This window comes from Callospermophilus lateralis, chromosome 13, assembly GCF_048772815.1.
Source record: "Callospermophilus lateralis isolate mCalLat2 chromosome 13, mCalLat2.hap1, whole genome shotgun sequence".
Taxonomy (NCBI): domain Eukaryota; kingdom Metazoa; phylum Chordata; class Mammalia; order Rodentia; family Sciuridae; genus Callospermophilus; species Callospermophilus lateralis.
The window spans coordinates 22,290,748-22,303,480 of record NC_135317.1 but is presented as its reverse complement, the minus strand read 5'-3'; positions in this window follow the sequence as shown (position 1 = coordinate 22,303,480).

The window sequence follows — 12,733 nt, the reverse complement described above, 5'->3', positions numbered from 1 at the left end:
TTTTATATTTATTTAAACTAGTTTTCTTGGTTTTATTTCTTTAATACCATTCATCTTTAATTGGTATATTTAGACCATTCAAATTTCAAGTAATTTTTAAAATTTTTTAAAAATTTTTATTTTTTTACTTGAAGATGGACACACGATATCTTTATTTCATTTTTTTTTAATGTGGTTCTGAGGATCGAACCCAGTGCCTCATGCATGCTAAGCGAGCACTCTACCACTGAGCCACAACCCCAACCCCAAATTTCAAGTAATTAATGACAGAGTTGAATCAATATCTACCATGTTTCAAAACTCTTTTCTGGTACTGAATTTGTTTTTAATTTCTTTCCCCATCCTCTTCCATTTTCTTTCACTTTAATTGAACTTTAAAAAAAAAAATCTAGAGCATTATAGTTATGTAGGTTAATTGAGCATATTATGTGATTCCATTTTTATATCCTTTTTAGCATATCCATTATTATTCTTTTTCAAAATTTTTATTCTTAATCTTAGAAATTACAATGGCACCTTATAAATAGAGTATTTCCAATATCTCTTCCCATTCCTTGTGACACTGCTATAATTTACTTCACAATGTAAGATATGTTATTATCACCCAGAAGTTTCTTAACAGTGATCTGCTTAATTTTTTAGTTCAGTCAAGAAAAAATATTTGTCTTCTATTCACTTCTTCTTGGATTCTTCCTTTCTTTAGATAGCTTCCAGTTTTTGAGCAATATTATCTTCCTTTTCCTAAAGAACTTCTTTTAACATGGTAGGGCATGCTAGTTGTGAATTTCCTCCGTTTTTTATTTCTGTCAGAAAGGCCTTATTTTTCTTCACTTTTGAAGGATAATTTAACTGGATATAGATTTCCAGGTTGGTAGTTAATTTATTTTAGCACTTTAAATATTTCTCTTCACTCTTTTTTGCTTTCATGGTTTCTAATAATAAGTCTGTGATAATTCTTATTCTTGTTTTTCTATAGGTGAGGTGTTTCTACCGTTTCTTACTCCTTCCTGCCCAACTTCTTTCCTCTTTTAAGATATTATCTTTGTCTTTCATTCTGTGCACTTTGGATATGATATGTAGGTGTGCTTTAAATTCCTCTTAATATATTATGAATTTCCTGTGTTTTGGTTTGTTATCTGTCAATAATTTTGTCAAGTTTTCACCATTTTTACTTCAAACTTTCTTTTTTCTCCATTTCTCTTTCTTCTTCTTCTGGTATTTCAACTGCACAAATGTTCCATGTTTGAAATTTTATCTTGGTTCTTGGATGTTCTGTTCTATTGTGTTTTTTTTTCTTTTCTCTCTTTGTATTTAAGTTTAGGAAGCATCTTCTTACACATCTGAACTAACTAGTTTGTTCCTCAGTCCTGTTGCTTGTATTGATAATCACCCTGAAGGCACTCTTCATTTCCACTTCTGTCTGTGATTTCTAGCATTTCCTTTTTATTCCTTCTTAGAACTCCTATCTGGTCTTGCATGCTATCAGTTTTTCCCACTACAGTTCTTAACACATTAATCATACTTGTTCGCTTTCTGATAATCCAAACATCTGCCACATCTGTTTGATTCTGATGTTTGCTTTCCATTATATTTTTCTTGCCTTTTGGTATGAGTTACAATTTTCTATTGAAAGCTTGTTATGTATTAGGTGATAGAAACTGAATTGGATTTTTTTTAGAGGGCTTAAGGTCATGTGGCCATAAAACTGTGATTTAATGCTTGCCTTAGCTAAATATGCCTGAGGACTCAAATTCTTCTAGTATTCCTTTGACTTGGAGGCTCTCTAACTAATCCTCAGAGGCAGCCTATGTATTTCAGCTTTTTCAAGTTTAATCCACTTCTGGTGATTAATTTTATGTCTTCCACAGACAAAGGAATGCCCAGATACCTGGTAAAATATTATTTCTGGGAGTGCCAGGGAAGGTGTTTCTGGAATCTGCACATTGAGCAAAGATGATTTGCCCTGGCCAGTGTGGGTGCCTCAGACACCAGCAGGGAGAGGGGAAGACTAATCAAGTTTATCCAGAATCTTCTCCCTAACAAAGACTGCCTGGTATCAGATCAGGGCCTGCATAGAACTAGAAAGAAAAAGAAGGCACATTTCTCTCAGGTTTGCCCCGGGGTAGTCATCTTTTCTTATCCTCAGTCTCTGCTCCTCCCAGATCTTAGATCTTCAATCTTGGACTGGGACTTCAATGATTAACTCCTCTGGTACTTAGGTTTTGAGAATTCAGACTGCATTACACCCCGGCTTTCCTGGGTCTCCATTGTGCCAACACTTTGGCATCCATAATTGTGCAAGTAAATTCCTTATAATGGATCTCCTTCTCTGTATCATTACCTATCTTTCTGGTTCAGTTTCTGTGGAAAACTCTGAATGCTACACCTCTACCATCATGCCAGAATCCTGTGGCTCTGGAAATAATGCTTGGGTGAGTCCTAATCTTAACACTAAATCTTAGTGTCTCAATGGGCCTATTCCTCAGAGCTGCCACCTTCACAAGTCTTTCTATCGGGTATGGTCCTTCCCTATCTGAGACAGTTCTAGTAAGAGTTTTTCTCCTGTAGGGCAGACAATCTTTGTTAGGGAGAAGATTCTGGATAAACCTTGATTAGTCTTCCATTCTTCCTACTGGGGCCCAAGGCAGGTCCCTAAAGTATTTACTATGAAAACCTTCAGAGTTACCTGGAGGCAGAGTTCAGGAAAATATGGAACCCTTTCACCTCCGGAACTATTTCTCTCAGGCTGGCACACACCCACCTTTGGAAATTCATCAAAGTTATAATGGAAGGCTTCCTACACACTTCTGGTTCTAGAAGCTTCTGGTCTAGGTAAGGAGACCTCGGCTGTGGCTGTCTGGATTAGCCAAGATTTGGGGGTGGTAATATCTCCTGCATCTTCAGTTCTCTGATGTGTTCAAGAAAAGTCATTTATTTTTGGTTTGTCTTGCTTTTGTTTGTTGTAAAAATGGGAGTAGTAGCTTCTAAGCTCTTTAGATGTTGAAGCTGAAACCAGGAGTCTGGCATTAATTTCTTAGGTTTTTCCAAAATGTCTCATTAACCTTTAAAGGAACACGATTTTACATGAGACAATGATCAAGTAGAGAATGTCTACAGAAACAGTTTTCAGTGTAATAGAGAAACTCAACATTATTTTGCATTATTAGCAGATAAGAGGCTTGGGATGTTTGTGTAGTGAAGAAATTCATGAAGGAAAAATTGGAACATTATGGCTAATCTTAAATATTTGAAGGTCTGCCTTACAAAAGCACAGCTAGGTAGGTTTTATTACCAATAGATTAAAATAATGTGTCAAACAATTTTCAGAGAAGGAGAACATAGCTTTCACAGTATACTTAAATGTTAGAGGTTCACCTCTCTTTCTCTCTGTACTCACAATTTCCCTGCTTCAGCTAATGCGCAGTGTCAGATGTTGGTGTACAGAGACCACAGTAGTGTTTCAGGGACACTGCCAGTGCCGTCTACATCTTTCATTCCCTAACTAGATGTTTCTTCTGTTTTCTGAAGCCCAATATTTTATTCCAGGTATCAAAGCCTTTCACTTTAACAGTCTTAGATTATGCATGTAAGTGCTTTGGAGAACTAGGACCGAGAAAAATTCACAATGGTGTTTGAATGGTTGAGCCTTCTCTGTGAGAAGCTTCTGGCAGAGTTTAAGCTGTGTGTGTGTCCAGAAGGGGCCAGGAAACCTCAGGCATCAGGAAGTGCTATCACATGCCACTTAAGCGGAAACCAGTGAGATTAAGGATATTTTTGTCCGTAATCCACAATTTTCCCATTTGGTGGTCCTGAGATTGTCTAAGAGGCTTCTCACCAATGGCTCACTGTACACACGGCCCCTGTGTTTAAAAAATTTCATGTGGTGGTTGCCTGTTCCACAAAACGTTCCAGGAGATGACGTCTGATCAGGTGCACACACTGAGTACCGAGCACTGAAACTTGAGGTTAGCTTCCCGCCATAAATCTTGAGCTTGGGGTCCTGGGGCTCCATCATAATTGTCATTGTTTACTGCCTAGAAATTAATTTTTAGAGAAAGGGATATACTTGCAAAAGAAAAATAAAAGAGCTCAGATGGAATTTTACATGCTGTTGATGGTCATAAACCTGTACAGCAAAGAAAGAAATAAAGGCCAAACCCCATGTTGGAAAATAAAGCAGTTTCAAGACACAAGCACTTCTGACATTTTCTGGGATCCTGAATACTTAAAAACTGATCAGATCTAACTGCAGACCTCTTTTCTAGCAATTAGTATATTAACCCTTTAAAATGCCCTTCTACAGATTCTTGTTTTTAAGATTGATGAGATTCTTATACAAAAAGATTAATACTTATTTGGTCATCGTAAGTATAGTCACTTCTGTTTAATTATTGATTTACCGGTCCAACAAGTATGATTTTCAACCAAATGCTTGATCTGCTCTAATTTTTTTTTTCCTGGATGTTTTCCCACATTGGCTTTAAATTGGTCCATAAAAATCAAGAGCTCTTTATTGACTTTCTTCACAGGAACCCGTTGGAGACAATTTTGTATGTTTAGCATTGATGTGGCATTTTCTCAAAAGAAGGTAACAGCAAACATGGATTTGTTGACATAAGCTTTGTATTGAAAAGAGTATGCAGTCATCCTTTGGTAGTTATGAGGGACTGGTTCCAGGACACCTCTTGGATTCTAAAACCCGCAGAGGCTTGTGTCACCTGTATGAAGTGGTGAAGTATCTGCAGATATTTCCTCTCTACTTTAATCACCTCTAATTTGCTTATAAAACCTATTACATTGAAAATGCTATGTAATTACTTGTTATACTACCTTGTTTAGGGAATAAGGACAAGAAAAAAGTCCATATGTGTTCAAGGCAAAGATTTCTTTCTGAATATTTTCATTCCACAGTTGGTTGAACCCATAGACAGAGAACTCACAGATACAGAGAACCTACTGTATTTTGAAAGAAAGCATTTTTTAATATTTGAAATTTTGCACAATGACTTCCTTTACTACACATTCTGAATTCAAAAACTTAAAATTTATAGTCAATCCTTATCAAAAGAAAATATACATTTTCTAAGATCAAATTTTACCCTAAGACTCATATCTAACAATGATAAATCCTCTGCGTACAGAGGCAACAGCTTATAATTTTTCCAAGTGTTTACTTTGTTAGTTGAATCCATATTTCTAAATGATATTATGATCAACTTTAATACTATTTTCCATACTTATCTCTTTCTCTTCTCTCCTGTGTGAATTATACATAGTTATGTTAACATTGTTCTAATTTTTCAGTGTCACCATTATTACATGAGTATGTAACTATTGTTCGGTAATTATTCAGATAAAAAGGGCTTCTCTTTAATTTCCTTCTTAAATTACTTACTTTTCTTGGATTTTGTAACTTTTCTTTGATTTTATTGGCCAATTGCTTAACTTTCGATATAACACTAAGAAATTCTGCCTAAATGTTTAAATACACTTGTAAGATAAGTTTCTTTATTAAGAGCTATTTTCCCGTGGTCACACACTGATTTCTTTTCTATGCCCTCTGATTATCCAACCCGTCTGCGCGCACTGCTCTGTATCCAGGCCTCCTGCTCACAGTTGACATCCCAATCGTTTCTTTCTCACCCATCCTTCATTTATGCATCTCACATTTTGGAATTTCAGGCTGTCCTTTTTCATGACTTCCGGTATTGATACTATGCCACCTGGGAAGGGTATACCTAGGAAGTGAATCTGGGGAGAATGTACACATTTTGATTGTATTTCATCTGTCCTGTTTTAGTCCCATCAGGCACTATGACAAAATACCACACACTGAGAGACTTGCAAAGAACAGAAATGTATTTCTCATAGATCTGGAGGCTGGAAAGTCCAAGATGAAGGTGCCCATGTCTGGCTAGAGCCCCTTCCTGGTTCACAGACAGCGCCTTTTCCTATGTCCCTGCATGATGGAAAGGGAGGGGGCTCCTTGGGATCCTTCTACTGAGCACTGGTCCCATTGATGAAGATCCCTCCCTGGGATCTAATCCCTCCTGAAGGCCCCCACCCACCAGCACCATTACAGTAAGTGTCAAGATTTCAGGACAGATTAAATACAGTTAAAAATATGTTCATTCTCTGGAACCATCATTTGACCCAGGTATCCCACTCATCAGCATATACCCAAAGGACTTAAAATCAGCAAAGAACAGTGATGTGGCCACACCAATGTCCATAGCAGCTCAACTCACAATAGCTAAGCTATGGAACCAACCTAGGTGTCCTTCAACAGATGAATGGGTAAAGAAAATATGGTATATATACACAATGGAATATTACTCAGCCATAAAGAAGAATGAAATTATGGCATTTGCCAGTAAATGGATGGAACTGGAGAATATCATGCTAACTGAAATTAGTCAATCCCCCCAAACCAAAATGTTCTCTTTGATATGCAGATGCTGACTCACAATAGGCCAGAGGTGGGGGGGAAGGAGGAGGGGAAGTTCACCAGAATGGCTGGGGTGGGGGAGAAGGGGAGAGATAAGGAGGGATGGGAATAGGAAAGACAGTAGAATGAATCAGACATAACTTTCCTATGTTTATATGTGATTACTCAGTCAGTGTAACTCCACAACATGCACAGCCACAAGCATGGGAAGCTATCCTTCAGGTATGTACAATATGTCAAAATGCATTCTTCTGTCATTCACAACTAAAAAGAACAAATCAAAAGAAAATGCAAACAATACGTTCATTCTCAACAGATTTTGAAGGAACAGAGTGACTTTTTAGGCATTGTGTCCTTGTCTTCTGCACTAAAAGTGACTATGGAAATACGGATCCCACCCTAATGCCCATTCCTTGGTATGTGACCAGTGTTTGTTTGCATCTTTTTGGAAGCTTTAAGAGTGTTCTTTGTATACCTAGTATTCTGAAATTTTAGACTGCATGTCTTGGTGTGTGTCATTTCTCAGTCAATACATTGGATGGTGACTAGATTCTTTCAAGATAGATAGAAATAATGTAGTAAAATTTGCCAATGTTTCTTAATATTATTTCTTTAATCAAATCTCCTGTCCTGTGTGTGCATATATTTTTATTTATACTCTTTCTGGAGTTGTAATTTGAACATTGGTCTCTATGATTGACCCTCTGATTTTCTCAATTTTCCCTGCCATTTTGTCATGTTTTTCACTCTTAAAAACGAATCACATGCAATTGCAAATATTTGATTATTTTGACTTAAAAAATGGCAATCCGATATGGTTTGATCTGTGTTTTCAGCTTAAGCAAGTTACTGTCTATTATATTAATATTTCATGTTCATGATGATATTTAAAATTTCCATTTAATATCAAGATCCTTAATATTAAAATATTAAGATTCATTTTGTTATGTTCTGTAGAGGCTTTCTCTGCTTTATCAAATTTTTTCTTTCAAAACCTTTTTTACTCTGATATAGGTTTTTCCTTTCTTCTTGGGGGTTTTATTCAAGTATCTGGCAATGTATAAATACCTTCTGATGCTTAAAAGTGAGTTTCTGAAAATCCAGGTAAAAGCTCTGAGTGGATGGTAGAGCTGACGTGTGGTGGATGAGGATAAACTCAATTTTTTTTGGTGGAGTATAAAATACCGAAAACTGAAGGCCTTTTAATTTTTTCCTTTAGTCCAAGTTTCACCAGATAGGATATATCCTATCTTCTTCCTGAAAGTCATAAAGTCAGCTTTGATTCTTAGCAGTTGAGCGGGTGGAAAAGGAAAAGATCTCACTTTTAGGTTCATAAATGTTAATCTCATTTCCTCAATTTCATTTAATGCCTAATTCCCACCTGCCACTGTGTATTCTATGCCCTTTTGTGTTCTTTCTGGATCCATTTTTTTTTTTTTTTGCTAGGTGGGGCGGTGTAGTCACAGGCTCTATAGAGTGGGTCAGGAATTCAGATGTCTGATCACATCTATTCAAGGTCTCAATCAACTCTCTGTCTCTGATCCACATCCAGTACTCAATACTCTGTCCTTCTGAGTTGGGATCCTTTTCAGGTTCTTTAAAGAAAATTCCTATTAGGATTCAGCTTACTGTGTTCCACTAAGTCGGTTTCCAATGCCCTTCTGAGTTTTCCAGTTCAAACATTCATTAATGGCTCTCGTCTAGTGCCGACTCTCATTCACTTGTTTGTAAATTTCATATGACTTTTTTCTATGATTTTGGTAGAATTTTTAGAAAGAGCAGACATAGGTAAGCATTTGTTTTATCTATTACATTTAACTAGAATTCCCCACAGTATATTTGCTTAGAAATGCTATATATCTTACTTCTAAATATGTGACATCCAAAATGCATTATTTAGTTCAGAAGAAGTTTATGTCTTATGAGCTTATCATTCATGCATTAGTAATAGAAACCTGAAGGCTTGAGGCTGAGAAACATCTAATTCATGGAATTTGAGAAGCTTCTGTTCCCTAAGGTAAAAATTGGTGTTATCTTTGTGGCAATCCTCTTCTTTCTCTGAAATAGAGTGATATGATTCGGTGAGTGAAATTTCATACAGTACAGGTTCAGTATAAATTCACATCAGGTTGAGGTTGGTACCTAGTCATGATTCTTGGTACAAATATTACCCCAAATGCAGTTTCCTCATTTTGAGAAACTGTTTTTTTTCTTTTTAAGACACAGAAATATGTCTGTACAATTACAACATTTTTAACTTAAGTTTAGATTTAGACAGTTTAATGTTAAAGAAGGAGGCCTGTGTCCTCAGAACTTAGAGGCCATAATACTATCAGAGGGATACAGGACCATCTCAAGCACACTTTATGGAGGCTATTTCACAATAAGGATTTGGCTTGGCTGACAACAAGCATTAGTTCTACCCCAAGGGGCTACTTAGAAATGAACAAATATGTCTTTAGTGAAAATGGAATATTTTATTTGTCTTTTCTAATGGACTGACCACCTTTTTGAGTGTCCACTTTCTAGATCCTTGTGTCACATAGCTTGGAACAGGGCAGATGGCAGGGCCTAGACTGCTGCCACTACTTTGAGAAAGGATATTAGCAGACCTTCCTGCTTACCCACCTTCCCTTCATCTTAAGAGCTCAGCAAGCACTGTTAGTTGGAATTGGCAAATATTCACAGAGGAGATAGTGTTTACTGAGAAGAATGGATTGAAACTGATACCTAGAGACAAAATGACTTGAAAGTTTAAAATTCAGAGATTCTTATTTGACAAACCCTTCAAAAATCTCGGGAAGGGCTGTGTCCATGCTTTTGTATGAGATACGTTTTTATAAAATTTGTAAAAGGTATTTTAATTGACTATTTGTGAGTGTGTGTGTGTGTGTGTGTTGCTAGAAATTGAACATGCTAAACAAGCACTCTACCACTGAGCTACATTCTCAACTCTTTATTTTTTTAAGAGGAGGATAAATTGACTCAGAGTTTCAGGAATGTATGAGTCAAAACTATGGCCCACTTTGACCCCTCTTTCCCTATTCTTTCTTTGCTTGAACTTTCTTGGCCAAAAGCATCATTTGCAGAAGACAAAAGCAGTAAGAGAACTTTTTATTTATAAGGATTTTAAAAATTTCCTCCTTCCTGTAGATGGAGCTAAATCCTTAGGCATATGTTTACAAGTCTTGGAATTCCTGGGAAGATCTTTGAAAGGCAATATGAATGTCTGCTACTGAAGACTTTTTATTCTTTGGATAATGAGTGGTGTTATGTGTAAGATTTGGTGGTAAAGGCCAAAAAAAAAAAAAAAAATCCACAACACAAACAAACAAAACTCAAATGAAACATCAACAAAACCACTTTGGAAGCAGAAGTCCTGTGCCCGTTTCCCAGCCTTTCAGGGAACCGTCTGAATAGAAATTGCTGGCAATGTTGCAGTTTTGTATTTTGTCTAAGGTCATGTCTGAGTTCTTTTGTTTTGGGTTTTATAAAAAAAATCGTCAACTTTTAAACCGTGCATTGTCCTTGTTCACGGGCACTTCCTGGTCTCCTAGTGCTGCTCTGCGTGACTGAATGACCATATATGACTATTGTAAAGGGCTCGAAGTATTCCCACAGTGTCGGTCAGTTAAGGAGCACTGCATATCTGTGCACTCAGAGATGCACTTTATTACTTCCCCAGATGGCTTCAAACGGATGTGAGGGCACAGTGTGACAAGCCAACAGGAAACTTCAAAAAAGAAACAGAGGAAAAAACGTTTTTAAAGAATCTGACTGTATTTCTACCAAGTTCCTTGCCACAGTATAATTGTTTACTGATTCTAAAACCAGGCAGAGATGTTGTGTAACTTGAGAAAGAAAAAGCTTAATAATATTTGGAGATTTTAAAGTATTAATAGATAAAATATCTTTATTAAGTCAACTTCTTCATCTCTTAGGAATTTGGTACTTATCTGATAGGCATTAAATAATTTGACTTTTCAAGATAAGAAGGATCCCTCAAAAAATTTAAGGTGTTTTTCAGTTTTTTTTTCTAATCAGCCTTCATTTTTTTAGGTAGGATATCAAGTCACAGGCAAAATAAAAACCAACCAGTGATGTTGATTATACCCTGAGACATTGTCTTGAGCCTCCAACATTATAAATATTTTGAAGTTCAGGAAGGAAGAGCTACTGGCATCAAAGTAAATTCCAGGCCCTGCATTTTATATTTATATTTAAAACCTCTAGCACTCTTGTGTACATTTTAATGTTATGATAATTTTAACAGTTAATACATATCTTTCAGTTTGGCTCATTTTATTCATATATGAATCTTAAAATTATGTTCCAAATAATTCTCAAAAATATTGGACTATTCAATTTTGAAGCCTGGTTAACATTCAGATGTATCATCTATTACTAGTTTTTACAGTTTAGAAAATTAAAGAAAATAAATATTGGTATTAAAGAAGTAAAGGATGAAATCTGTGTTTCCTAAATTAACAGCCATTATTATTATTATTATTTTAAATTATATCATTAAATCTTCTCAAAATTACATTTACCATTATACAAAGAATTTCTTGGTTTGATTTATTAGGAACACATTAACAGCATATTCATTTTTATGCATTTTTCTTAACATCCCATTAAAACAAGTGGCTTTCCGGGCTGTGCTGTCTTCCAGGTCAGTTAACAATTTATATTGATTTGCAAAAGGGACTCCATTACAAAAACGTTTTGTAATTATCTAAACTTCATGTGTTTGGGAAGCTTCTGAAATACCCAAGAATAAACCGATTTCCGTAAAGGTGAGAGAGAATTGTCCTGTGGATAAAATAAATGTTTGCTAATTTTAGTTGGGCTTTTGCATCAGTCTATAAGTATATAATTTGTTCAGTTTTTCAAAAAGCAAAAATAATGTCTATCTTCAGGTGTATTGTTGTTTCCTACATAAAAAAGCAAACCACTACCAGCCATAGTTCTATTTCCCTGGGATGATGCTGTTATTTGGCTATTGAGGACAGAACTGATGATTGATGTGATGAGGACTTTTTAAAATTGATTTTATACACTATAAAGTTTATAGGAAAGTTATTAATATCTAAGCATAGAATGGATTCCCAAATATCAAAACTATGCCCACTGAAAGAATTTTCTTAAGACCATAAAAGAAGTCCTTAATTTTGCATCGATAACTATAGAACATTTACCTTTTTAAAGGTAAACATTTACCTATTTATTTTAAATATTCCTACTGATGGTTTAGGTGTCTGCACATCAGCCATGATGTTATTTCAAATTCCCCCTTGTTTAGGGCTTTCCGACACCAAAGAGGACTGAGTCAGGGTAGCTAGTTTCTAGTGTCACCTTCTCTGTGGCCTTATTTAATAAGACGTGGCTTGTGTGGTCACTAGCTGAATTTGATTATTTCCTTCCTGATACTTTTATCATTCTTATTACCCACCCCTAATATATTAAGGAAGATGAGATCCAGGGCCAGGGTGATTTTCACTTGAAAACATTCGGTGCTCATCAAATTTAAATGTTCATACCCCCTTGGTATCTAGGTCAATTAAATGTTTTCCCATGAAATATATGAAAGACCAAAACCAATCAAGAAACATTCAAACCTGCTGACTCTATTGTAGATAAAGAGATGAAAATGAGGGTTTCATTGGGTTGTCCTAGCCAGAAGGGTCTTCTGTTAATTTCAGGAAGCCAGATATGTAGTCTGAGTTTGGGAGACATCTTGAACCTTAGTGACTCTTTCTACTGTGATCTGTGATCTTCCCTTAGGTTCTGTAGCTGTGCTGCGTTGGCCTGCTGGCCCTAGCTAGGTAGCGGGCAGGGTGGAAGGAATTAGGAAAGAGAGAAGGCAGATAATGGGGTAGGCAGTCCAAACTGCATAACCTTATCTATGCTAATGGTTATTACAGGCATAGGTAAAAATCAGCTTAAATTTCCTGAAGAATATTCCCACCTCATCTTTTGGGGAAATAAATCACAGACTATCCTGGATTGAAAAACAGTTTGAACTCTTAAGGCTTGCATTCCAGTGGAAGCCCCTAATGGCTTTGGCAAAAGTCAGTCAAGGACATATACTAGGTTCCCACGGGCTAAACCAAACATGGGTTCAGTTTAAACCCCCTTTGCTTACTGCATCTTGTACTCTTAGGACCATCATATTTATTAGCAATTCTGATGTTTAGCTGCCTGATTACTTCCAAGTATTACAATATGATTACATAAAATTTGTAGAATTGGACTCCATCATGTCCTACGTTCAAGGACAGGTTT